Source organism: Bombina bombina, chromosome 2 (genome assembly GCF_027579735.1).
Source record: "Bombina bombina isolate aBomBom1 chromosome 2, aBomBom1.pri, whole genome shotgun sequence".
Taxonomy (NCBI): Eukaryota; Metazoa; Chordata; class Amphibia; order Anura; family Bombinatoridae; genus Bombina; species Bombina bombina.
The window spans coordinates 1,359,548,883-1,359,572,094 of record NC_069500.1 but is presented as its reverse complement, the minus strand read 5'-3'; positions in this window follow the sequence as shown (position 1 = coordinate 1,359,572,094).

Genomic DNA, 23,212 nt, shown 5'->3' with positions numbered 1-23,212 from the left:
AATCCTAACCTAAGATATAATTAAACCTAACACTACCCTATCAATAAAATAATTAAATAAACTACCTACAATTACCTACAATTAACCTAACACTACACTATCAATAAATTAATTAAACACAATTGCTACAAATAAATACAATTAAATAAACTATCTAAAGTACAAAAAATAAAAAAGAACTAAGTTACAGAAAATAATAAAATATTTACAAACATAAGAAAAATATTACAACAATTTTAAACTAATTACACCTACTCTAAGCCCCCTAATAAAATAACAAAGCCCCCCAAAATAAAAAATTCCCTACCCTATTCTAAAATACAAATATTACAAGCTCTTTTACCTTACCAGCCCTGAACAGGGCCCTTTGCGGGGCATGCCCCAAGAATTTCAGCTCTTTTGCCTGTAAAAAAAAACATACAATACCCCCCCCCCAACATTACAACCCACCACCCACATACCCCTAATCTAACCCAAACCCCCCTTAAATAAACCTAACACTAATCCCCTGAAGATCTTCCTACCTTGTCTTCACCATACCAGGTTCACCGATCCGTCCTGGCTCCAAGATCTTCATCCAACCCAAGCGGGGGTTGGCGATCCATAATCCGGTGCTCCAAAGTCTTCCTCCTATCCGGCAAGAAGAGGACATCCGGACCGGCAAACATCTTCTCCAAGCGGCATCTTCTATCTTCTTCCATCCGATGACGACCGGCTCCATCTTGAAGACCTCCAGCGCGGATCCATCCTCTTCTTCCGACGACTAGACGACGAATGACGGTTCCTTTAAGGGACGTCATCCAAGATGGCGTCCCTCGAATTCCGATTGGCTGATAGGATTCTATCAGCCAATCGGAATTAAGGTAGGAATTTTCTGATTGGCTGATGGAATCAGCCAATCAGAATATAGTTCAATCCGATTGGCTGATCCAATCAGCCAATCAGATTGAGCTCGCATTCTATTGGCTGTTCCGATCAGCCAATAGAATGCGAGCTCAATCTGATTGGCTGATTGGATCAGCCAATCGGATTGAACTATATTCTGATTGGCTGATTCCATCAGCCAATCAGAAAATTCCTACCTTAATTCCGATTGGCTGATAGAATCCTATCAGCCAATCGGAATTCGAGGGACGCCATCTTGGATGACGTCCCTTAAAGGAACCGTCATTCGTCGTCTAGTCGTCGGAAGAAGAGGATGGATCCGCGCTGGAGGTCTTCAAGATGGAGCCGGTCGTCATCGGATGGAAGAAGATAGAAGATGCCGCTTGGAGAAGATGTTTGCCGGTCCGGATGTCCTCTTCTTGCCGGATAGGAGGAAGACTTTGGAGCACCGGATTATGGATCGCCAACCCCCGCTTGGGTTGGATGAAGATCTTGGAGCCAGGACGGATCGGTGAACCTGGTATGGTGAAGACAAGGTAGGAAGATCTTCAGGGGATTAGTGTTAGGTTTATTTAAGGGGGGTTTGGGTTAGATTAGGGGTATGTGGGTGGTGGGTTGTAATGTTGGGGGGGGGTATTGTATGTTTTTTTTTACAGGCAAAAGAGCTGAAATTCTTGGGGCATGCCCCGCAAAGGGCCCTGTTCAGGGCTGGTAAGGTAAAAGAGCTTGTAATATTTGTATTTTAGAATAGGGTAGGGAATTTTTTATTTTGGGGGGCTTTGTTATTTTATTAGGGGGCTTAGAGTAGGTGTAATTAGTTTAAAATTGTTGTAATATTTTTCTTATGTTTGTAAATATTTTATTATTTTCTGTAACTTAGTTCTTTTTTATTTTTTGTACTTTAGATAGTTTATTTAATTGTATTTATTTGTAGCAATTGTGTTTAATTAATTTATTGATAGTGTAGTGTTAGGTTAATTGTAGGTAATTGTAGGTAGTTTATTTAATTATTTTATTGATAGGGTAGTGTTAGGTTTAATTATATCTTAGGTTAGGATTTATTTTACAGGTAAATTTGTTATTATTTTAACTAGGTAACTATTAAATAGTTCTTAACTATTTAATAGCTATTGTACCTGGTTAAAATAATTACAAAGTTGCCTGTAAAATAAATATTAATCCTAAAATAGCTATAATATAATTATAATTTATATTGTAGCTATATTAGGATGTATTTTACAGGTAAGTATTTAGCTTTAAATAGGAATTATTTATTTAATAAGAGTTAATTTATTTCGTTAGATAAAAATTATATTTAACTTAGGGGGGTGTTAGTGTTAGGGTTAGACTTAGCTTTAGGGGTTAATACATTTATTAGAATAGCGGTGAGCTCCGGTCGGCAGATTAGGGGTTAATAATTGAAGGTAGGTGTCGGCGATGTTAGGGAGGGCAGATTAGGGGTTAATACTATTTATGATAGGGTTAGTGAGGCGGATTAGGGGTTAATAACTTTATTATAGTAGCGCTCAGGTCCGCTCGGCAGATTAGGGGTTAATAAGTGTAGGTAGGTGTCGGCGACGTTGAGGGGGGCAGATTAGGGGTTAATAAATATAACATAGGGGTCGGCGATGTTAGGGGTAGCAGATTAGGGGTACATAGGGATAACGTAGGTGGCGGCGATTTGCGGTCGGAAGATTAGGGGTTAATTATTTTAAGTAGCTTGCGGCGACGTTGTGGGGGGCAAGTTAGGGGTTAATAGATATAATACAGGGGTCGGCGGTGTTAGGGGCAGCAGATTAGGGGTACATAAGTATAACGTAGGTGGCGGTCGGCAGATTAGGGGTTAAAAATTTTAATCGAGTGGCGGCGATGTGGGGGGACCTCGGTTTAGGGGTACATAGGTAGTTTATGGGTGTTAGTGTACTTTAGGGTACAGTAGTTAAGAGCTTTATAAACCGGCGTTAGCCAGAAAGCTCTTAACTCCTGCTATTTTCAGGCGGCTGGAATCTTGTCGTTAGAGCTCTAACGCTCACTGCAGAAACGACTCTAAATACCGGCGTTAGGAAGATCCCATTGAAAAGATAGGCTACGCAAATGGCGTAGGGGGATCTGCGGTATGGAAAAGTCGCGGCTGAAAAGTGAGCGTTAGACCCTTTAATCACTGACTCCAAATACCAGCGGGCGGCCAAAACCAGCGTTAGGAGCCTCTAACGCTGGTTTTGACGGCTACCGCCGAACTCTAAATCTAGGCCTTAGAGTTTTAGATACAAGGTAATCACAGAGGTAGAAAGTATATTAAAAGGACACTAAACCCCAAAAAAATATTTCATGATTCAGATAGAGCATGCAATTTTAAACAACTTTCTAATTTACTCCTATTATCAAATTTTCTTCATTCTCTTGCAATCTTTATTTGAAAAAGAAGGCATCTAAGCTAAGGAGCCAGACAATTTTTGGTTTAGCACCCTGGACAGCACTTGTTTATTGGTGCTGTTCAATCAGCAAGGACAACCCAGGTTGTGAACCAAAAATGGTCCGACTTCTAAACTTACATTCTTGCTTTTCAAATAAAAATAGCAAGGGAATGAAGAAAAATTGATAATAGGAGTAAATTAGAAAATTGCTTAAAATTGCATGCTCTATCTGAATCATGAAAGAAAAAAAATTGGGTTCAGTGTCCCTTTAATTTTAATATAACCGTGTTAGTTATGCAAAACTGGGGAATGGGTATGGGATTATCTATCTTTTTTAAACATAACAATTTTCAAGTATACTGTCCCTTTAATGTCCTATTAGTCTCACAGCAAGTCAGAAAATATGCACTCATTGGATTGGAAAATTTTAAATGATTTTATGTGGAATGAAGGCAAAAAGATATAAATATTTAGAAACTATTTTCAATTCTATAAATATTTATAATGGAGCATAAAATAAGCATCTTTTTGTGTTAGCGTTGCATTTTGATAAATAATCAGGTTAATATGGAATGTGTATATATATATATATATATATATATATATATATATATATATATATATATATATATATATATATATATATATATATATATACAGGGAGTACAGAATTATTAGGCAAGTTGTATTTTTGAGGATTAATCTTATTATTGAACAACAACCATGTTCTCAATGAACCCAAAAAACTCATTAATATCAAAGCTGAATAGTTTTGGAAGTAGTTTTTAGTTTGTTTTTAGTTATAGCTATTTTAGGGGGATATCTGTGTGTGCAGGTGACTATTACTATGCATAATTATTAGGCAACTTAACAAAAAACAAATATATACCCATTTCAATTATTTATTTTTACCAGTGAAACCAATATAACATCTCAACATTCACAAATATACATTTCTGACATTCAAAAACAAAACAAAAACAAATCAGTGACCAATATAGCCACCTTTCTTTGCAAGGACACTCAAAAGCCTGCCATCCATGGATTCTGTCAGTGTTTTGATCTGTTCACCATCAACATTGCGTGCAGCAGCAACCACAGCCTCCCAGACACTGTTCAGAGAGGTGTACTGTTTTCCCTCCTTGTAAATCTCACATTTGATGATGGACCACAGGTTCTCAATGGGGTTCAGATCAGGTGAACAAGGAGGCCATGTCATTAGATTTTCTTCTTTTATACCCTTTCTTGCCAGCCACGCTGTGGAGTACTTGGACGCGTGTGATGGAGCATTGTCCTGCATGAAAATCATGTTTTTCTTGAAGGATGCAGACTTCTTCCTGTACCACTGCTTGAAGAAGGTGTCTTCCAGAAACTGGTAGTAGGACTGGGAGTTGAGCTTGACTCCATCCTCAACCCGAAAAGGCCCCACAAGCTCATCTTTGATGATACCAGCCCAAACCAGTACTCCACCTCCACCTTGCTGGCGTCTGAGTCGGACTGGAGCTCTCTGCCCTTTACCAATCCAGCCACGGGCCCATCCATCTGGCCCATCAAGACTCACTCTCATTTCATCAGTCCATAAAACCTTAGAAAAATCAGTCTTGAGATATTTCTTGGCCCAGTCTTGACGTTTCAGCTTGTGTGTCTTGTTCAGTGGTGGTCGTCTTTCAGCCTTTCTTACCTTGGCCATGTCTCTGAGTATTGCACACCTTGTGCTTTTGGGCACTCCAGTGATGTTGCAGCTCTGAAATATGGCCAAACTGGTGGCAAGTGGCATCTTGGCAGCTGCACGCTTGACTTTTCTCAGTTCATGGGCAGTTATTTTGCGCCTTGGTTTTTCCACATGCTTCTTGCGACCCTGTTGACTATTTTAAATGAAACGCTTGATTGTTCGATGATCACGCTTCAGAAGCTTTGCAATTTTAAGAGTGCTGTATCCCTCTGCAAGATATCTCACTATTTTTGACTTTTCTGAGCCTGTCAAGTCCTTCTTTTGACCCATTTTGCCAAAGGAAAGGAAGTTGCCTAATAATTATGCACACCTGATATAGGGTGTTGATGTCATTAGACCACACCCCTTCTCATTACAGAGATGCACATCACCTAATATGCTTAATTGGTAGTAGGCTTTCGAGCCTATACAGCTTGTAGTAAGACAACATGCATAAAGAGGATGATGTGGTCAAAATACTCATTTGCCTAATAATTCTGCACTCCCTGTATATATATATAAATATATACAGTATATACCTGTATATATATACTGATACAAATCATAACTATTGAGCAGTATGATATATTCACTAACTCTCTTTTGTCACTGGCCTCTCTAGTTGTTTGCTCTGTTAGTCTAACGGCAAGGGGAAAGGAAAGCAAGCTGTATCAAAGGAACTTGACGACTCATTTTTTTTCTGAAAATGATTCAGATAGAGCATAACATTTATATATGTTTTTCCCAATTTACTTCTCTTATCACATTTGACTCATTATCTTGGTATCTTCTGTTAAAGGAGCAACAATGCACTACTGGGAGCTAGCTGAACTCATAGGCTGAGCCTATGACAAGAGGCATACATCTGCAGCCACCAGTCAGCAGCTAGCTTCTAATAGTACAACATTTGGTTTATTGAGGAAATACTAAATAGCTACAAAGAAAATCTTTCCTTTGCTTTAAATGTATTACTGTACTACTTTAAATGCACGTAGATACATTAAAGTGATGGTAAATCTAGCGTTTGTGAAACGCTAGGATTTACCAATGGATCAAATAAAGGGCACTTTCAGTCATGGGGGTCTATTTAACAAGGGCCGAATGTCCCCTTTTGCCCTTGTTTCCGCGCAAGCCTTCAGGCTCGCTGGAAACAGGAGTTAAGAAGCAGCGTTCTTAAGACCGCTGCTCCTCAACTCATACGCCGCCTCTGAGGTGAGGTATTGCAATCTGCTCGATCATGTACGATCGGGCCGATTGACACCCCCTGCTAGCGGCCGTTTGGACGCAAATCTGCAGGGGGCGGTGTTGCACCAGCAGTTAGGGTTGCCATCTCAGCCATGTTTTCCTGGACATTTATGAGTTACACATGGTGCAGGGAGGACCATGTATTGTGTTTCTGGACAGCACTATTCATATTCCTCCCTGCACACCCTGCACTGCAGCATGTGTAACTTATAAGTGTTCTGTATTTTAAGGGACGGGTGGCAACCCTACCAGCAGTTCCCAATAGACCCCATGAAGTATAAGATAATTCATGTTGAAAATTCATTTATTTGTCTATAGCGTTTGCCGCGCTGAGCTCCTCAGGCAGCCCACGGCAGAACGATATTTTGCTGTGAGGTGATGTTTCCACCTCTTAGCCAATAGCCGTGTGGGCCAGATGGCGCCATGCTGTATAGCTAGCACGCTATTGGTTAAGAGGTGGAAACATCACCTCACAGCAAAATAGCATTCTGCCGTGGGCTACCTGAGGTGCTCAGCACGGTGAATGCTTCAGACAAAATAAAGGAGCTTTCAACAAGAAGTATTTTATACTTTATGACTGAAATTCTCCTTTATTTGTTCCACTGGTTAATCCTAGCGTTTCACAACCGGAACAGAAAGTGACTGAAAGTAAGTCTTAGAACCTTTTAAATTAAACTGTAGCATAATGATCCATTTTTAGTATAAATGTAACTTTAATTTACATATTAAAAAAAAATGAATATGTTGTTTATTATGACACAATCTTTCTTAAAGACATTCAATATTGTTAAAACTACTTTGTAACAGCTGGTATCACTTTAAGGATGGTACAATTTATAAGTATGCTGTTTATATTATCTGTAAGGTTCTAAGTAAAAGGTTCAAATTCTTCACCTATGCCTTATCCACAATAAGGACAGTTATCCATAAAAATAAAGCATCTAAAATTTAGGCTATGCTCCTACAATCCGGGAGCTATTTTACTTTTAGTATTATCTAATAGTAGCCAGCAGAATGCTGATCAAAATAATAAAGCCGCACTGTTATGTTAAATAAAAAATAAAATTTCATTGCATAGCTGAGGCGAGCAATTTAAAATGTAAGGAGACAATGCTCCAATGTGTATACCCCTGATGCGAATTTCGCACATGCTGCTTCGGGTGGGCGGTAGGCGACTCAAATTTTCCTGTATTTAACAGCAAAAGAATCCTTCCTGTACGAGCTCATTGGTGAAAAGTTATAATCCTATTATTGTTTAATCACAAATGGTTGGCTCTATCACAGAACTGCGATTACATCATGTGATATGTTTGACCAATAATATTTTATTTTAGTCCACAATGGTTTTGTATCAATATTTTCATTATGTATATTTTAAACTGAGACTATACTTAGTTACAAAATAAGATTTCAAGTATAGATTAAAAGACTAAAAAGTAATCAACAGCGCAAACCAAAAAAACACTTCAGGCTGTTCCAGAATAACAACTCTCCCTAAAAGTTGTTAAAGGGTTAATATACACAGAAAAAGATATCAGGAGCAGCGCTACCCAAGCTAGAAGTGTTAATCAATAAGGGGAAACAAATTTTTTTTTCTAATTAATATTATTTATTAAACACATAGATAAATTGATGTAGTACGAAAAAAATCAATTAATATGTACTATAGTAAATATGAAGTGACCGGTCACTCAAACATTAAAAGTTAATACACAAAATATAAAAAATATATATCTCTGATAGTCCAATACTAGAATTCATAAAATACAGTATATGCACATGACACTCTGTAACAGATAAGCAGATATTGTGGAAAATGCCCAAACTACTGACACACCAAAATCGTTATATAAGCATAGGACTGCTGTTGTGCGTAGTATATATTGGCTTCTATTAGTCACAGAGAAACGTCCATAATCACACCGTGTGTAAGAATACTTGGATCACTGTCTCTATATACAAACAATTCTTATTTTGTTTACGTTCAATGTCTTAAAGTAATACACCTCCTTCCTTCAATATAGTACTGGTTTGGAAAATGACAGTTACCCAGGTCTCCCACTCTCGCGGGTAAAGGCAAGAACACACAGGCGTATATATTTCTTGAGCTGGTACAAAAAGGACTTTAAACCCGGTGCTGTTAAATCTCACCTTAAGCTGAGCTGGTGCAAAAAGGACTTTAAACCCAGTGCTGTTAGGTCTCACCTTAAGATTTGAAGTATAACTACAAACGTTATTATAGGAGAATTTTGTATTTTAAAATACTACATAAAATTGCAAACACATTTTTATAGATCAGGTTTTTTTTTGAAAAATAGTTTTTATTGGTTTTACAAGAAAAAGAAACATACATCGGAACATTAATAAAATATAAGCGTTATAGAAAACATGAGTAATTGCAATAGACATTAGTTAATTAGTCAATCCACCAGGGCAAAGTCTTACAGTGTCCATAAGTTTTTTAAAACAGATCCATCTCGTCATATTACCTTTTATTATACCATTTCACTTAATGATGTTATTATTAGCTTTATCTCTTATCTATGGTTATCTGTACATCTATTCATCTGGACCTCAAACCTTTTTGTTTTCCCATTCTAGAGTTCTGCGGTGGGTCCAATCTGTTGTTACTAAAAAAATTGGGGTATTTGTTTTTCTCATCTGACTATGGAAATGTTGTTGTTTAATTGTTTCCCAATAAAATTTTATATCTAGGAACATCTCTAATCTTTGAGTTCTGAAATAACCATATTCGTCTAATATTAATAGGTCCTCAAAATGTTGAAGCCGTTCTTGGATTGTGGGGGCTGTAGGGTTCTTCCAATTACGGGCTATCATGGTTTTGGCTGAATTAAGGATAAATTGTAGTAAACGTTGACGAATTCGGCACATTTTTGGGATAGGTAAATTTAGGAGGACCATGGTTGGGGTTAATGTAAATGTGGGGGTAAATAAATGTTTTAGTAGGGATTCAATTTGATCCCATAATATACGTATGTTTGGGCAGTTCTACCATATGTGTGACATAGTTCCTTTGAGTCCACACCCTCTCCAGCATCTGTCAGATACAGTTGGGTATATGCTTTTTAAACGTGAAGGGGTGAGGTACCACCTTGACAATATTTTGTCATTTAATTCTATAATTTTTGCTAACGTGGATGTAGTTTTAGTTGATTGGAAAAAGCGCTTCCATGTGGTGTTGTCTAATTCAATGTCAATTTCTTTATGCCATTTATGTGTAAATAACGGTAGTTCAAAGCCCGTGCTAGCGGTTAATATATGTTTGGCTATAGATAATGTGTGCCTAAGCGATCCTTTGGTTAAACATTGTGTTTCAAATGGGGTTGGTGGTCTCATCCAGTCCTGTCTGTGTTCGGACGTCTCTACCAAATGTATCAGTTGCTTGTATTTGAGCCATTGTGAGAAGGCCCCGTTTAGGTATTCTACTAGCTCACTTCTCTGTTTCAATTTTGAGTTAGCTATCAAGTTATATATCGGGGTTGTGTAACCTATCTCGTGCTTAGTTGGCAAAGTTTTTGTGTACTCTAGTCCCCCTAGGAACTCGGCGTTTGGCGAAATTGGAGACATTGGTGAATGAGGAGTAGAGATGTGGTTATACTGTGTAGTTACCTTGTCCCATATAGAAAATACATTTTCATACTGTGGGTATCTAACAACAGAGTCCGGTCTATGCGTCTTGGGGATCCAACACAGAGCTCCGACATTTGGTGCCCTTAAAATATGTGAATCTATTGTTACCCAAGCTTTGGTTTGCGTGTTCCTATGCCAGTCGAGTAGTCTTTGGAGTCCTGTAGCTTTGTAATATGTATCTAGGCATGGAAGACCCAGTCCCCCCTCAGCTTGTGGTCTATATAATGTATTCCTGTTTATTCTGGGCTTTATCGGTCCCCATATGTTTTTATTTAATATGCCCTGCCATCTGGTAAGGAATGGTGTGGGGATTTTGATAGGAATTGCTTGCATTACATAAAATATTCTCGGGAGGGTTGTCATCTTTAATGTTTGGATCCTACCTAGTCAGGAGAAGGGTCTCTTCTGCCATGTAGCTAGGTCGGCTTGAGTGGAGTTGAACAGTTTGGAGTAATTTAATGTAAAAAGTAATCTGTTGTTTGGGGTGAGATTTATCCCGAGATATTTTAATGACTTGGTTTGTAATTTATAAGGGCTATAGCTCGTCAAAGCATTTAATTCTGTCTTAGGGAGGTTAATGTTTAAGAGTTCAGATTTAGAATAATTTATCAAAAAAAATATTTTGAATTCTTCTGTAACTGCTCTCAGGGAGGTATTTGGTGAATTGAGGGACAGGAGGACATCGTCCGCATAAAGTGAGACTTTGTACTCATTCTCGCCTAGGGTAATTCCTTTAATGTCTTTATTTTGCCTAATACGAGCTGCTAAGGTTTCTATACTGAGGAGAAACAACAGGGGGGAAAGAGGGCAACCCTGTCTTGTACCATTGCCTATTTGGAACCCATCTGATAATTGCCCATTAACTCTAACTTTAGCCGTCGGAGAACAATATAGAGCTCGGATTCTGTTAATTAGGGTATCCCTGAAACCAAATTTTTTAAGTGTAGCGAAAAGAAATTCCAAATTCAACCTATCAAAAGCCTTTTTGGCATCTGTGGATAGGAAGATAGTGTTTATTTTATTTAATTTGGAGTATTCCATCAGCTGTAGTGCTCTAAGTATTATCCCTAGCTTCCCTATTAAAAGAAATTCTATAATAAACCATTTAAATTCCTTTAATCCACAAATTGTTTTTTGGAAAGAGACCCATTTAAAACCGGAGGAGGCGCTAAAATTAAAATCCAAATGGGTCGGAAATATAGGGTATTCACCCTATTGCGGAAGAAAGAAGGGGGTGGCGATTATGTTCAATAAGAGTTTGCAGTGTGATATCGTCTCACAAAATATAGACCTGCAAGGGAGATATATTATTTTAGAAATATTAGTACACGGGGTAAACTTGGTATTATGTAATGTATACGGACCTAATAAACCTGATAAAGGATTCTGGGATAGGTTGAAGGCGAAATTATTGTTTTATAACAACCAGAAAATCATTATAGGTGGAGATTTCAACATAGCGCCCAGGCCTCGGCTGGACAGGTTTAAATGTGTCAATAAATGTGAGCAAGGTAGAAATAGAACACTGTCAAACTTTATCACAGATCTGAATTTAACGGATATTTGGCGTACACGATTTCCCAATGTTAAAGCTTATACATGCGAATCTAAGTCATTTCATACATTATCTCGCATAGATTTTTTTCTGGTCTCAGAATTTGTATTAAAACAAGTTACGTCTGTAGATATCAAGGATATTGTTATCTCAGATCATGCTGTGATATCGCTCCAAATTAAGCTGGGGCCAAATGGAGGCCCAAATTTTACCAGGCTATCCTTTCCTTCCCATCTAATAAATAACATACACTTCACTAATTGGCTGGTTGAGAAGTGGAATGAATATAAGTATAGCAATAGTACATATCTCTCCAAAACAGAGATTTACTGGGAAGCCTTTAAAGCATTTATTAAGGGCGAGATCAAAGCCTATCTATGTAAATGGCAAAAGAAAAATAAGGCTAGAGAAACTCAATTTATTAACCAGGTTAGAAATGCGTATGAGGCATACATTGGTAACCCGGTTAAACTGGTATGGGATAAATATTTAGAGAAAAAAAAAGAAAGGGAACTGTTCCTCAAACACAAGACAATACAAGAGGATCTAAAAACAAGTGCGAAATACTGCGGAAATTTCGGAATCTTGATTAAAAATACTCAGAGAGGTAGAATAATTAATAAAATCAGACTGGAAAGCAGGACTGTTACTAAGCCTAAAGAAATAAAAGAAGCTTTTTATAATTAAGAGGATTTATAAGAGGGAGGAAGCGAATATGCAGAATAAGTTGTGTTTTTGGAGCAATTTCACTATTCCCAAGATCGCGGAACAAGACCTAGAGGCGTTAAATTTGCCAATTACAGTAATGGAAGTCATGGAGCAGATTAATAGAGCTAAAACAAATAAAGCCCCGGGACCGGATCAACTTCCTGCTGAACTATATAAAATATTAAAAGACCACATTCCGGATACATAAGCGAGCCTTTTTAACTCATATTTTATAGAGAATAAAACTCCTTTAAAGTACTTCTCGGCTTCCACTATAACCTTAATATATAAAAAGAACAAAGACCCAGAAAATATGTCTGCATACAGACCAATATCGTTATTAAATAGTGATTACAAAATGTTTACCTCTATTATAGCAGATAGATTAAAAACTTATGTGGGGAAATTAATCCATCCAGATCAAGTTGGGTTCATGCCAGGCAGAAATGTATCCAAAATTATATGTAGGGCTTTAACAATCCTGGAATATTTTTGGAACGAAAATAAGGGTAAAGAATCCTCAAAGAGATCAAACCTGGCGGTACTAGTGATCGATGCCGAAAAGGCATTCAATCTCATCAATTAGGACCACTTATTTACATCATTATCGCAGTTTGGATTTAGAGGGAATTTTTTTAATTTAATTCACGCAATTTATCAAAAGCCAATTTCTAATCTATTAATCAATTCAGAACTGACCCAAGATATTATGTTAGAAAAAGGCACCCGCCAGGGGTGCCCTCTTTCACCTCTTTTATTCAACCTAGCTCTAGAACCGTTTGTGATTAAATTACGGCAAGAATTACCAGGGATAATGGTAGGGTCGATTAAAACAGTCCTCATTTTATATGCGGATGATTTACTCTTATTTCTGAACGACTCAGATCATTCAATAGAGTATTTCTTAACCTTGGCAGCACAATTTGGATCCTTCTCTGGATACAAAATTAATTCTGAAAAGTCAGAAATCCTATGGTTCACCCAAAATAAGCTTACAAATACCCGGTGTCCGTTCAAATCCATAGAGTCAATAAATTATTTAGGAATTAAAATCCATAAGGATCCTGCTACCTGGTATGAGCTAAATTATTTACCCTACTTTACTAAGTATAAAAGAGATCTAGATAATTGGATGACGCTCCCCATCTCTCTTTCGGCAAGGGTCTCTATGATTAAGACAATCTTTTTTCCTCAATTGTTATACCTATTACAAAATCTCCCGATTTTAATCAAGGCTAAAGACATTACTTTATTTAATGGTGTAACAGCTGGATTTATCTGGAAACAAAAACGTAAGCAAATTTCTACACATAATCTCAGTCTGCATATACACGCATGTGGTTTAGCTCTTCCTAATCTTAGGTACTACAATTTAGTGACGCTTAGCAAATATATCTTAGACTGGATCACTGAGAAAGAATATTCCACAAACTTGCACTTAGTGTCTGGAATTGTAATGCCATTTTCATTGAAGGCTCTTATACGTTTACCAAAGATAGAACTTCCTAAAATAATTGCTTGGATGGGGATATTCCTAAATCCCATATTGGCCTGGCATAAACTATGTGATGAGCTAGATATTAGTTGGAAATCCACTAAACATTTGCCAATATGTGGAAATCCAAAATTCCCTAGTGGGATTTCCTCTAGGATTTTCAAGGAGTGGTCAAGTAAAGGTTTACAAAATGTGATACAGATTAGGAATGAGACGCTAGATATTGTTAAATCTTTTATGGACTTACAGAATGAATATATGATTCATAGACAGTTTATTTGCCTATTTACAGCTGAGACATTTCCATGGGGAGTTATGGGCAGACAATAAATCGGATTGGAAGCTAGGTTATATTAATGTAGCAATTAATCTTTATAAACAAGGTAATTTGTCCATTTCTTTTATGTACAATATGCTGCTCAATAAAGCCGATCAGGCACGATAAAATGAGTTATTTTTTAAATGGAAAATAAATTTTCCTTCTATGACCATTACAGAGCTAGAGAATAGTTTTAGATTAGTACAAAAAGCAACCACTATAATCTCTTGGAGAGAATCTCACTGCAAACTCTTGAATATGGTTTACGTAACTCCTGCGCAACTCAGGAAATGGTATAGAGATGATAATAAGGCCTGTCTGAAATGCAGCAACTTGAATGCTGACCTTATACACTGTTTCTGGAGTTGTCCCAAGATTAAACAATTTTGGAATAAGGTAAACTTTTGGTTTTCTTTAAGTATAGAGGATGAATTTACTATAACGCCACAGGACATATTCTTTTTATGTAATTATCAAAAAAATAAATATTATTAGACAATAAATACATTGATTCTCGTAGGGCGTAACCTAATTCTGTTAAACTGGAAATCCGTTAGCGCCCCTTCTTTCCAAACTTTCAAAGTTATGGTAGCCAATACAATTATAGCTGAACAATATTATAGTGATCTATACCTAGAGGGGAAAATGGAGAAATATATCCAAAAATGGTTGGCTTTAATGAGATCCTTCCCCATTGGGTTACAGCAACAGTTTATAATTATCTTTAAAAAAACAACCCTTTTTGAAAATTTGATTCAAACGGGTAGATTACCGGCAGACTGGGCATAGGTATGCTGTATTAGCTGTATTATTGGGGTCTCTTGATGTTAGAGACAGAGAGGATGAGAGGGGAGGGGTCAGGAGGAGGTGCTTCCTTTTTTTTTTTTTTCTTCTCCCTCTTTTTCCCTTTTTGTGTTTTTATGTTTCTGTGTTTCTCGTGTGCCTGTGCTGTACGATAGGGGGCCGGCATGTTTTTGTTTTGTTTTGGTGATATTAGCCTGGTCCAATTTCTATATTTTTAATCGTCATATGCCTAAATTGTATTCATTTTCATTGAAATGCAGCCTTAAATTTAAAAAAAAAAAAATCTTTCTTTGTCTGTTTGTTGTGTGTTTGTGTTGTATGCTAGGTGCTGTGCATGTTTTTGTTGGTTTTTGTACAGAGATTAAAATATATCACCCAACAACATATAAAATGCCATCTGACATCCAGAATAGGTCACAATAGGCTGATTAATAGGTATAAGGCCCGGTGATATCAGTCTGGTCTAATTTTTTCATGTTTTTTTTTTATGTCTACAGTTGTATTCATTCCATTGAATTCCAGCCTTAAATTGTAATTCTTCTTTGTTTCTATGATGTGGAGTATTTATGTTGTATTAATCACCCTGCGTGGTGAGTTGAACTTGTGACCTTAACACAATTTTCTTTGTCAACCTTCTGGAGTATATTATGTTTATATTAGTTTATTATGTTGTTGGGACATAAATAAAGATTTAAAAAAAAAAAAGTGTAGCGAAAAGAAATTCCCAATTCAACCTATCAAAAGCCTTTTCGGCATCTGTGGATAGGAAGATAGTGTTTATTTTATTTAATTTGGAGTATTCCATCAGCTGTAGTGCTCTAATAGTATTATCCCTAGCTTCCCGTCCTGCCACAAACCCTGTCTGATCTGTGTGTACCAGAGAGGGGAGTACTGGGCTTAGTCGAGCAGCTAGTATTTTCGCTAGGATCTTTAGATCCGTGTTTAATAGTGAAATGGGTCTGTAGTCTGAAGGGGAGTCCAATGTTTTACCTGGCTTAGGAATGATCGATATGTGTGCTTCTTTCATTAGAGTTGGAAGTTGTTTTTTATTGTCTAATGTGTGATATAAGGATAGTAGAGGGGCTGTCAGCTCGTCTTTAAAGGTTTTATAATATTTATTGGTTAGGCCATCAGGGCCCGGACTCTTGCACGAAGGCAGGTCTTTGATAGCTGTCATTATTTCCAAGGCCGTGATAGGGGCATCTAGAGCAGTCCTTTGTTGTGGAGTGATCGTAGGCAAAGCCACTGAGTCTAAATATGAGTGTATGTTTGTGAGTGAAGGGGGTTCTCTTCCTTTTGATAAGTTATATATGTGGTCATAATATAGGACTCTGTTATTTCTGGGTTTTCATATTTCATATTGCCCTCGCTATCTTTGATGCTATATATATGGTTCATATCATAACTGTTTTCTTTCTCAAAGCTTTAGCTAGTAATGAGCCCGCTTTGTCGCCACCATGGAAATATATTTTTTTAAGGAAAAGGGCTTTCTTATGTGCTTACCTTTGTAGGTGGGTGTTTAATGCCGTTCTGGCTTTTGTGAGAGTCCCTAGTGAATCTGGATTGTCTGGATTTTGTTTATGTAAATTTTCTGCTTCCTTGAGAAGCTGTACTAATTTCCGATACTCAGCGTTTCTGGCCCTAGTCTTTCTTACCCTATGTTGTATGCAGCAACCACTTATAACAGCCTTGTGGGCTTCCCACAAGGTTCCTGTCTTATTTACTGAATTAGTGTTCAGCCGGAAATATTCCTCTAATTTTGTCTTTATGTCATTTTTTACTGCTGGATCATGAAAGAGTGACTCATCAATCCTCCATGATGACATTCTCGAACGCCTGCTATGCCAGTCAAGCTCCATGATTACCGTTGCATGGTCTGTCCACGCAGCTGCACTTATCTCAGTGTGCGTAGCAAGATACATGTGGTTGTGGTCAATAAGAAAATAATCAATTCTAGAAAAACATTTTTGTGCATGCGAATAGTGTGGATGTTGTTTTGTACATCTCGTTTGGGGATGCTGTAGCCTCCATATGTCTACCATGGTGTTATTGCGGAAACAGTCTAATATAGTTGGGCCCTTAAATGTGGAGTGGGCTTTTTTTTTTGTCGAGGAGCTATCGATTTGGGGATTTAATGTAAAATTAAGATCACCTCCAACTATTACCACCCCCTTTCCTATTTCCATAATCTTATCATTAGCTTTTCATAGAAATCTATTTTGCTGAGAATTGGGTGCATAGAGACAAACCAAGGTCACCTGCGTATTAAATAATAGTAATTAGAATGATAATCCTACCTTCCATGTCCTCATATCTGTTTTGGAGGTGAAAGTGTATGTTCCTATGAAAGATCATTCTGACCCCTGCAACTTTCCTATTCGGGTGTGAATTAAGAAAGCTAGTGGGAAATTCTTGTGATGAGAATTTAGGGGTACCTGACTTAATGAGGTGAGACTCCTGAATAAAAATGATATCTCCTTTTAGTTTGTGGAAGTGTGCTAATGCTACTGACCTCTTGGTTGGTGAGTTGACACCTCTACAATTTTGTGTTAAACATCTAATTTGACTTAGTGCCATAATACTTTAAATAAAAGAAAATATGTATAATCTCTGCTAATATTTGTGTGTTGAAAAGCATGGCTCCTTAAGGTTAATGATGTCAGTCTCAGTAAGTTTTTATTAAGGTCTCTCTGCATATACAGGGAGCTGTACACAATGTTTTTAACAAAGGGTTTTTGATTTTCCCCTATAGGAAGACTGGACCACTTACCCAACGAATTGGTTTGATTCAATATGCGGCTTCTAAACCTAATATCTGCAATTACAAAGTATATTACAACAAACATAACAATAAGAACAATAAACAAAAATAACTCAAACAACTTCAAACAATCAACAACATGACAGTACAATATACTAGCCAGATTGTAAAATAACCTGACTATATATATGTTTGGGGGTAAATTTAGTTAAAGTATGTAGGTACTTGGTTAATGTAACTAGGGGATTTTATGTTATAGAACAGCTAAAGTTTGTTATACTACTATTTAATGTTGTATGCCTGTATGGGTTTTATACAGGTATTTATAACATTACATTAAATAAGAGTATGAGGAACCCAGGTTCAGATTTCCGGGTTACTATTCCAGAATTTTACCTCTTGGATGAATATTATGTTAAATCACAACTGAATGTGGGGTTAAAGAAAAAGGATATGAAATGTCTTGTTTTGCAAAATATCTCAAGTCCTTCCAACCTTGAATCTTTGTGTGGTCTTCATATATTCCTGTTTCCCTCAGTTCGCCACTGCTGGATGAGGGAGAGCCGGTGAATTTCTCTGTCTCTTGCGGTTTACTGTTTGCCAGTGTAGGCATTGAGGTTGAGGAGGATCTGTTTGGGTTTTCCTTGCTGGGATGTTTTTCTCCTGCAGTCGAGGCATTGTTGGAGGAGGTATATTTAATGCTCCACAGAATTCTTTCAGATCTTCAGTGCTCCTATATGTAATGATCGTATTGTCTTTATTGACTTTAATGCTAAAGGGGTAACCCCATCTGTAGGGGATTTTGTGCTCTCTTAGATGTTCAGTTAGGAATCTTGCTTCTCAACGGTTGGATAGAGTCATTGGGCTCAGATCAGCATAAATTTGGATGGGCGTCCCTTCAAAGAGGATAGGAGTGGTCTTTCTGGCCGCTAGGGCTATCATTTCTTTGTCTTGATATTTATGAAATTTTAGGACTATGTCCCTAGGCGGATCAGAGTCTTTAGGTCTGGGTCTCAGAGCCCTATGTGCTCTATCTAGTTGAAATGGAGCTGCAGAGGGGTTGTTTGTTAGGTGTTGAAACAGTTTCTGTAGGTAGAGCGGGATTACATGGCCTGTCACTGTCTCAGGCACTCCGCGGATACGTAAATTCTGCCATCTACCCCTATTATCTAAGTCTTCTAGTTGACTCTTAAGTTGTTGTATTTGTATGTCTTGTATTGAAAGGCTTCTGGAATGTTCATCTACTATATTGGTAACATCATTAGTTTGCTCTTCAATATATTCAATCCTTTCACTGAGTTCATTAATGTCTTTTTTGACTTCTGCCAATCCATTCTTTAGTATTTTTCCCACTTGCAGCAATAAAGTATTAAGGTCATCCATAGATGCAAGTAAGGTAAGGTCTGCTCTGGTGAGTGGTGCTTCAACTTCTTTTTCAAGAATTGTAGTTTTTGGGGAGGTGAATTTTCTTCTTGGTCAGAATCTATCTCTTGCTCCTGTGAGGTACTGAGAGATTTAAAGTAAGTGTTCATTTTAGTTGCTGTAACAGGAGTATTTTTGTTTGTTTTGTCCCCTTTATTCTGTTTCCTTGCTGCCATATTGCTAGTGTTGTGTTTATTCTCTTTCCTCTGTATGCCTTTATATTTATGTGCTTCAGGTGGTTTACCTACTTCTCCTCTGCAGATAAGGCTGTACTTTCTTAACAGTGATTCAGGTGAGTTAGGGATTGCGTGAGTCCGCCGACTCTTCCTGTAAGGGCTATCCTTCAATAAGGAATCTATACGTCCTTTATATGCATTGCTTTATTTATAAAGTAAAGTTCACTCTCAGTAGGTGATTATTTGTGGGTTATGTAGTGAGGACAGTGTTGTCCAGGTTTGCTTCCCTGTTTACTGTGTTAGTTAGTTACCCCTTATTTGTGATGTACGCAGTTCGCGCTCTTTTACCTTAATCTACCGAGGCCTGTGTTCTTTCTGCCTGCTGATCCAGGTCCCAAGGCTGTCTTTTTTATGTTTTATTGGTCCCTTTCACCCCTGATGCGGATGTGGAGATGTGCAGAGCGCTCTTGTTCTAAATTCTAAGGCCCAGATCGGAATACAGGCGGTATTCAAAGTTTGTGGTCCTCTGTGTGTCTCTCCTCCGTATCTCAGAACGATCCGTTTACAGTGCGGTGCCTCTGGCAGATGTGCTAATGAGAGGGGTTTGTTTTTAGCTGTTTTGCTAAGTTTTTACATTTATTTGCTCTTTCCCCAGTATAATTCTAAACGGAGCTCCAACTACATGCGACTGTTCATGACGGCAGTCGACTCCGCCCCCTTATAGATCAGTTTTTTATTATTATTGATACCGTCTGGAGGACCACTTCTGCCAGCTTCCTTGAGGACATCTTGCCGCTTGGATGAAGACTTCTCACGGAAAGTGAATCTTCAGGGGTTAGTGTTAGGATTTTTTTAAGGGTGTATTGGGTGGGTTTATTTTTTAGGTTAGGGCTTTGGGCCTGCAATAGAGCTAAATGCCCTTTTAAGGGCAATGCCCATCCAAATGCCCATTTCAGGGCAATGGGAAGCTTAGGTTTTTTTAGTTAGTATTTTATTTGGGGGGTTGGTTGTGTGGGTGGTGGGTTTTACTTTTGGGGAGGTTGTTTGTATTTTTTTTTACAGGTAAAAGAGCTGATTTCTTTGGGGCAATGCCCCATAAAAGGCCCTTTTAAGGGCTATTGATAGTTTAGTTTAGGCTAGGGGTTTTTCTATTTTGGGGGGCTTCTTGTCATTTGTTTTTTATTTTCTGTAATTTAGTGGGGGGGGGTTGTGAATTAGCTAATTTAATTTAATTTATTTAATTCTATTTAATTTAGGGAATTGATTTAATTGTAGTGTAGTGTTAGGTGTGAGTGTAACTTAGGTTAGGTTTTATTTTACAGGTAAATTTGTATTTATTTTATATATATTTTATATATCTATTTTTTTTGGTACAATATATATCTATACTTACATATATATAGATGATTTTATATAGGTATATATATATATATATATATATATATATATTAAAATACATAGAACATAATCTGCTATGTGCAGAACATTGGAATGTGAAATATTTACAGTATTTACACAGTATAACACTTTATTAAATATGAATATTGCATAAATATGTTTTTACATGTTTTTAGCTACTTAAAGGGACACTAAACCCAATTTTTTTCTTTAATTATTCAAATAGAGCATGCAATTTTAAGCAATTTTTTTTAAAATCATTTATTTGTGATCAACAAAATGTGCATTAGCATAACTTCAGAATACAATATAACACAAACAAAAGAAAATAATACAGAAAGCAACATAATTCAGATACATAGCAAGAGACAAACATACATATGACAATATTTCCGTCGGTGAAGCAACTTGATGACAATGATGAGAGTATCTCCGCTAACGCTGTATATTCAGTACTTCATATATTTAAAAAATGTCAGTATTCATAGAAATTAAATGTTAATAGACATATTAATATTAATTTATTTATTGTGTACATCATGTTGAGATTTTTTATTTTCCATGAAAACACATTAAAAAAAAATAGTGAAAAAAAAGGGGGGGGGGGATTATATATACAATTCTTCTCCCTTTCTCTCCACTCCCCTCCGTCTCCAACCACTAATACCTTTTTATTATTATTCTAGTACCAGGCTGGGGGGAAAATATTTCTCATTATTAAAGTTTCAAAAGTATCGGTCCTGTGGAGTTGTTTTTAGACATGTGCATGGTGAAAAAATTCGGTTTGGTTCGGATCGATTTGGATTTTTTCGGATTTCGGTTCGGATCGATTTGAATTCGGAAAAATGTTAATCAATTCGGTTTGGATTCTTTTCAGATTCATTCGTATTCGAATAAATTCATCTGGATTCGGTTCGATTTGGTTCGGTTCGGAAATTCGGAATTTCAGTAAGTGTTAGGTGGGATGTGCTGTCTATTAGACTAGTATTATGTACTGTATATTAGGTGTAACCCATAGCAGAGTGATATAACCTAATATACTGTACAATACTAGTGTAATCCATGGCCATCCGAATCTACCGAATAAATCCGAAATAATTCGGATTTATTCGGTAGATTCAGCACTATTTTAATTCGGAAATTCGAATCGATCCGAATCCCGAATTTTACGAATTCAGATGAATTTCCGAATCGATCCGAAATGAATCGCACATTTCTAGTTGTTTTGTTAAACCATATTGGATGTTAAGAGGACAAAGCAATATGATTTTAAGCCACTTATCAAAGAAGACTTGAACCTGTTTAGTAGAGGATATAGAAATATTAAATTGTTCAAACATGATTTGAGAATAAATTGCTTGTTTAAATACCAATATTGATGGTGCTGACTTTTTTTCAAATTCTTTAAGATTAAATTGCAACCTATCATAATTACAATATTGGTTACTTTGAATAATTTTGTGGTATGTCCTGAGAATAAGAAAAAAATGTGAAAGGATTCTAATATAATTCTCTCATCAAGAGTCTTGTTAAGCCAATATGCAGCCTTTAGCCAAAATTGTTTGATTTTTGGACATGAACAAAAACAATGAAGTAAATCTGCAGAGGCTCCATTACATTTGGGGCAATTACTTATTCCATTTTCCATCCATTTAGCTATTTTTGTAGGTGTAATATAGGCATTATTAATTAGCTTTATATGTGACTCTTTCCACACACTAGAGAGGGGAGCCTCATTCACCCAATTAATACTTGTTTTAATGTTCTCTAATGTTATCTCTTTAAAATATGTCCTCCATTTTGACAGTACCAAGTCCAAAACTAGTTGTCCCTGCTTGGCGAGTAATATTTTATACATTAATGAGATAGCATGTATACTCACCCTATGTAGGGTAATACAGTCACCTAATTTACCAAATTGGCTTATCTCTTGCCTTGTGTCTTTATATCCTACTATATAGTGGCTAAGTTGTAGATAAGCATAGAAGTTTTTATTAAAAAAATTATATTCTTGTGAAATAGAGTCAAAGGTTCTTATTTCATTGGTACTATCTAGAACTTGTGCTACATACACCAGACCTTTTTTGATCCCAGACTCTGAATATTTCAGAATGTAAACCAGGCAGGAAAAGAGGATTACCTCGAATAGATAAATGAGAGGATATATGAAAGTCTATATTAAGTGCAACACAAAGTTTTTGCCAGGCAATAATAATATTACGAAATACAAGCAAATTTTTAACATTTGTTGGAAGCTGCGATGCAGGGCAGTGGATAATAGCTTTAAGTAAAAATGGAGAGACTAAATTCTCCTCAATTTGAAGATTAGGAAAATAATTCCTACTTGTAATCCAATCAACTGCAAATTGTGCAAGTATTGTAATGTTATACCATTTTATGTCAGGGAGGGAGAAGCCACCATATTCTGGTAGTTGACATAGTTTAGCTATAGATAGGCAGTGTCTTTTTCCACTCCAAACTAAATTGGTACATTCCTTATTAAAGGACTTTATGTCTTTGTTTGTAAAAAAAAAGTGGCAGGCTCTGCATAATATATAATAATTGGTGGAAGAAAATAGATTTTATAATAATTATTTTAGCTGAAAGTGAAATGAGGAATGTCGACAATCTTGGCAATTTGTTAGCGCGTTTACAAAAAAAAAACCAG